We start from the raw sequence: 5,732 nt of genomic DNA, 5'->3' as shown, positions 1-5,732 counted from the left end.
TACAAAAACAAAATATAAACCTCTTGGAAAAAAATATAGAGTTGAGGAATGCCAAGTCATTTCCTGGGGTTTTTAAGGATTCCAAGTTGACTGTTCAATTAATATTTGATCATTTACTTATTTAATCATTTGATCATTATTTAAATGTTTATTGAGTGGTTTTGTCACCGATTAATTTATGTCATTACTCAGTCACTCATACAGAGACTTTTAGAGTTTGTCAGGTGCTAAGTTCATGCTTCTCTCAAAGATTTTATGTTTGAGTCCAGCTCCAATAAAACAACTCGTGCAATAGTAGTAAAGAAAATCTGAGATTCTATGCAGCAGTTTTCTATACTCAACCAGTACTCAACTCTAAACTGTCCTTCAGCCCTGTATTTAATACTGTGTGTCAGACACTTGACCAGGCACTTGTAATATAGCCATGAGAGTCTCTGCCTCTTCCACAAAGCTCACATTTTCATGGGGGTGGGGAATAAAATAAATAAGCAAACAAAGGCTTGCATAATGTCAGATGGTGATAAGAATTATGAGGAGAAAATAAAGTAGAATAGGGATCAAAGAATGACAAGTATGGTCATTTAGAAAGAATGATGAGTAAAGTCCTTTCTGTGGAGATGGTGTCAAAACAGAGATCAGAACTAAGTGAGTGGATGAGTTCTGTGAGCATCTGGGAAAGGAATCTTCCAGGCAGAGAAAACAGCAAGTGCAAAGGACCTGAGACAGGAGCATTGAGGACTCGGTAAAGGAGCAGCAAAAAGGCCAGCGCAGCACAATGGAAAGTGGTAGAAAATGAAGTCAGAGATGTAGCCAAAACCAAAAGAATGTAGCTCTTTGTAAACCATAGAGATGATTAAAGACTTTTCCCCTAAATCGTGCTGAGATGTCATTAACAATTTTATTTGGAAGGTAACCTGGACACGTGGGAGATGGCTAGGATGGGCAGGAGACAAACCAGGGATCAGTTATTCAGTTGCTGAGTCATCTGTGGAGAGATGATGATGACAGTGTTGAAGTAGAGATGTGAGAATTGGTTGAATTTGGAATATATCATTGTCATCATTAGAAATGATGACAAAATAGTTATGGTATCTGTATTTCTGAAGATGAATTTTCTACTTTTAGCTCCGACTTTTAAAGTTACTCTTTTTGTCAAATGGTAGAAAATTTATCAGCCTCACTGCTTAAGTGCAGCAGAAACCACAGCATATAACCTATATAGAGAGCTTATATAAAGGAGCACATTTCAACAGGGAGACAGAAAAACCTTTTTTGAGGTTTACAGAGGAGCAAAGCTGGGTTTCCCAGGTGGCTTAGTGGTAAAGAATTGGATCCCTGGGTAAAGAAGATCCCCTGCAGAAACAAATGGCAACCCACTGCAGTATTCTGCAGTGGGAAATCCTAAGGACAGAGGAGTCTGGCAGGCCACAGTCCATGGGGTCGCAAAAGAGTCAGACATGTCTTAGCAACTAAACAAGGACAAGTAGCAAAGCTAGCTATCATCTACAGAGCAAAGTAAGTTTTTTCACTAGTTTTCTCACTAATAAAGACTTCACAAATCTGTTAGTCAATGATCTTCGCTGCAACCAAGAGAAATCTATTCTGATTCATTTAAGCAGAAAATGTACTTATTGAAAGTATATTGGACTTTGCACAGAATTTTGGTAAGTGTGGAGAAATAGACTTGTGCAGAAGCACAGGAAGTCAGGAAGTAGCAAGAAGCCCAGCCTGAATCCTGTCACAGAACTGGTCTAGTAAAGACACTGCTGCTGCCACCACTGGTTGCGAGATGCTACAGAGCACATTGCAGCTGCCACTGCCTGGAGGACCAGCCCTGGACACTGGATGCTGCCACTGGAACTACTGCCATAGCTGCTCTTGGAAACATACTACTACTGCTGCCACTATCACAATCTGCTTCTATCAATCACTAGCTCCTGTCTGAATGGCTACAGAATTTGATTGGCTGATATTCAGTCAACTATGGGGCTTCCCAGGTGACACAGTAGTAAAGAATCTTCCTTCTGCAGCACATATACTAAAATTGGACCGATACAGAGAAGATTAGCATGGACCCTGTGCAAGGATGACACGCAAATTCTGAAGCGCGTTCCACCCCCAACCCCGGCCCTGGGGGCCGGGGTGGGGCGAGTAGGAGGGAGTGGAGCTTCCCGCATAGCTCAGGTGGTAAAGAATACGCCTGCAATGCAGGAGACCCTGGTTTGATTCCTGGGTCGGGAAGATCTGCTGGAGAAGGGATAGGCTACCCACTCTAGTATTCTCGGGCTTCCCTTGTGGCTCAGCTGGTAAAGAATCCGCCTGCAATGTGGGAGACCTGGCTTCGATCCCTGGGTTGGAAAGATCCCCTGGAGAAGGGAAATGCTACCCACTCCAGTATTCTGGCCTGGAGAATTCCACAGACTATACCTATGGGGTTGCAAAGAGTCGGACACGATTGAGTGACTTTCAATTTCACTTACCAGTGCAGGAGATGCAAGAGACATGGGTTCAATCCCTGATTCAGGAAGATACCTTGGGAGTAGCAAAGGGCAAACTGCTCCAGTATTCTTGCCTGAAAAATTCCAGGGACAGAGGTGCCTAATGGATTAGAGTCCATTAGGGATCACAAAGGGCTGGATATGACTGAGTGACTGAGGACACATACACACAGGTAAACTATACATACTCTGCCTCAAGAATCTGGAATACTGTGCATCTAGTCAGTTAGCTTTCTAAAATGGGAATCAGGCTCCATCTTCCAGAAAGACCAAAAATTGTACACACAGCCTAAGGATTCACACAACATAGGAAGTAGGAAATTCACACAGCACAGGGAAGGATACCAGATACTAGGAAGACAAAAATATGGAAACAAAACCTATTGCAAGAAATGACAAATACAGAAGCCAAGACCAAAAATTGTCTGCAATAAGTAGTATCTTATTCCAGAACATTTTATTCCAGTGCAAACCTACTAGAAAAATGGTGACAAGGGCTACACACACACACACACACACACATACACAGACAGATAAAGAGAACCTAAAAGAAAAGAAATTCAGAATGAAAATAGTTCCTTTAACTGAGGATTTTCATCAATTCCTTAAGGAGAAATCAGACATTTGTCTATGAATCCCTTCATCTTTTAAAATCCAGTCCAGGGCTGGCTTGTGCACAGAACACGAACCTTCACTCCACCTGCTGAGCCAGTGCAGATACTGGTAATCAAGAATCTTGTTTTTTCAGGCTTTTGGACACAGGGGGAGAAGGAGAGGATGGGATGATTTGAGAGGATATCATTAAAACATATACATTACCATATGTAAAACAGTTAGTGGGAGTTTTATGTATGACACAGGGAACCACAAAGTTGGTGCTCTGTGACAACCTGGAAGGATAGGGTGGGGAGGGATATGGGAGAGGGGTTCAGGAGGCAAGGGACATATTTATGCCTATGGCCAATTCATGGTGATGTATGGCAGAGGCCATCACAATATTGTAACTATGCTTCAATTAAAATTAATTGATTAATTATTTTAAAAAAGAATCATTTCTTCCATGTTGAACCCAAACTTGGCTTCAGATTTCTTCTCACCACAATGCTACCAATTGCTAACAAGTTGGTTGAAATTCATTTTCCTATGTCAAAGTACCTATTAAGGAAAATGCCTATTTTTCTCCAAGAAAGTAGATTTGATGTCATAGATATACACGGGGGGGAACCCAGATAATTATTACCATTGAGATTCTTACTGCTTTCAGCAGTGTGCAGAAGGAGCTATGTAGCACTCTTTAGACAATTTTATTTAACAAGTCTTCTTTCTTTCCTTGTTGAAGAGATTCTGCTGTTTTTTACATAGCAAATGCCTCCTTGTATTATATTTTTTAAAATCATAGTACTTTCTCAAATACAAGATCAGGAAGTCTTTTGTTTTTTTTGGCTGTTCTGGGTCTTAATTGCAGCCCACAGGCTCAGTAGACATGGGATGTGAACTTAGCTGCCCTGAGACATGTCCAATCTTAGTTTCCAGACGAGGGATCAAAGCTGTATACTCTGAGTTGGAAGGCAGATTCTTAACCACTGGACCATGAGGGAAGTCCCAGGAAGTCTTACATTTCTTAATGTCTGTCTGTAGGGAATAGCTCCATCCTCTATACAGTGTCCTGAATTTATCTATATGATATAGATATAGACTAAACAAATATGTGTATAGGTATTAAATCCTTTTAAAAGTTCACATTTTACTATTTATCAACTATTAGCTTTCCTTTTACTCCATCTGTTTTGATAATTACTCATAAGAGATGGGCATTAGCAGAAAAATCTTTTCCCACAGATAAAATTTTACAAGCTGCTCCCACATCAAGATAACGTGGAAGGAATCTCTTAGAGTAAGAGCTCCAAAAGGCAAAGGCAGTGACAGGCTGATAGAGTGCAAAGTTTGTGTTGCCCACAAAAGGCAAAGTCCGAACGTGTTGATACAGTGTCAGAGTAGATTTAATGATCACTATGAAATGTTGGAGGGGAATTCAAAGGGGAAGCTTTTTTATAACAGATCACTAGAATGTTCATGCTACCAATATGAAGGCAGGGTTCTTTGTTAATCAAGCACAGTTTTCCTAGGTCGTTTATTCACTTGAACATGGTAATCTTAAAACATAAATTGAGTAATAAAAATATCAGCATTTTTTCAACCTCATTGATTGAGAGCAGGAGAACTTGTTCTTTTCTTTTTTAATAGTGTATGGTCGCCAGATGGCTGCCACACCTTCATTCATGTCACCTGCACTAAAGGCAAGAGTAATGGGAAATCGTGACTGATTACTATTCCATTGTATGGACTAAGGGCAGTTTATCAATTAAAGAGGTGAAGCAAAACTACCCCCGTGTTTCAGGCCCTGTTTGCTGTATTGAGCTGAGTGTTCTGTACCTCCTACAATCATTTTGAAATGGGAAATGATAATGAAATGGATCATGTTTTTTTCTTCATTCATTAATATTCATAAAATTAAGTAAATTATTTAAATTTGTCTGATTAAAAAAGCAAAGAAAGCTTTTGCCTATAATAGCTAATATATAAATGGATAATCTCATCAATAAATGGCATATTAATAAAATATACTTTTGCCTTTATCCAATCAATTAGATATTTGGATCAGTTTTTAATTAAAAATAATGTACTTTATAGATAAATGACAAAAGAAGCAAGGGACACAGATTTAAGTGGGGAACATTATAAAAATTTAGACCTAGAGATAATCATTATCCTGAAACAATATTGATATATGATTAATGACAAAACTCCTATTTTCATTCCACCTAATGACATACAAGATTGTATACAGGTGTTTTAATGTAAACTGGCCTAGACTGGTTTTCTTTACTTGAAAATTTTAAAATGCTAAAATATTCATATTTAAAAGGCTTATTTTTTTTTTTTGCTTCTTAAAATCATTATCAGCTTTATTACGTAAAATTGATAAGATTTGACTACACATATACAATATTTTGGACTTCCGTGGTGGCTTAAGAAAAGCACATAGTATAATGGAAGATATAAACATATAATTCATAATGCATAGTGTATATAATTCATGGGCTTCTCTGGTGGCTCAGCAACAAAGAAGTCACCTGCAATGCAGGAGATGTGGCCTGTAATTCAGGAGACATGAGTTTGATACCTGGATCAGGAAGATCCCCTGGAGAAGGAAATGGCATCCCACTCCAGTAT

General features: G+C 39.0%; 1 non-coding gene across 1 annotated transcript; it reads left to right on the top strand.

The window, feature by feature from the left end:
• The first annotated feature begins 2,018 nt into the window (after window positions 1-2,018).
• Window positions 2,019-2,122, top strand: LOC145508066 (U6 spliceosomal RNA). Its single transcript, XR_014055333.1, has one exon. It is a non-coding gene; the product is annotated as a U6 spliceosomal RNA (small nuclear RNA).
• Window positions 2,123-5,732: the final 3,610 nt, after the last annotated feature.

This window comes from Giraffa tippelskirchi, chromosome 5 (genome assembly GCF_054371585.1).
Source record: "Giraffa tippelskirchi isolate mGirTip1 chromosome 5, T2T-mGirTip1v1.2.pri, whole genome shotgun sequence".
Lineage (NCBI taxonomy): Eukaryota > Metazoa > Chordata > Mammalia > Artiodactyla > Giraffidae > Giraffa > Giraffa tippelskirchi.
The sequence above is the reverse complement of the archived record's forward strand: the minus strand, read 5'-3'. Positions and strand labels throughout refer to the sequence as shown.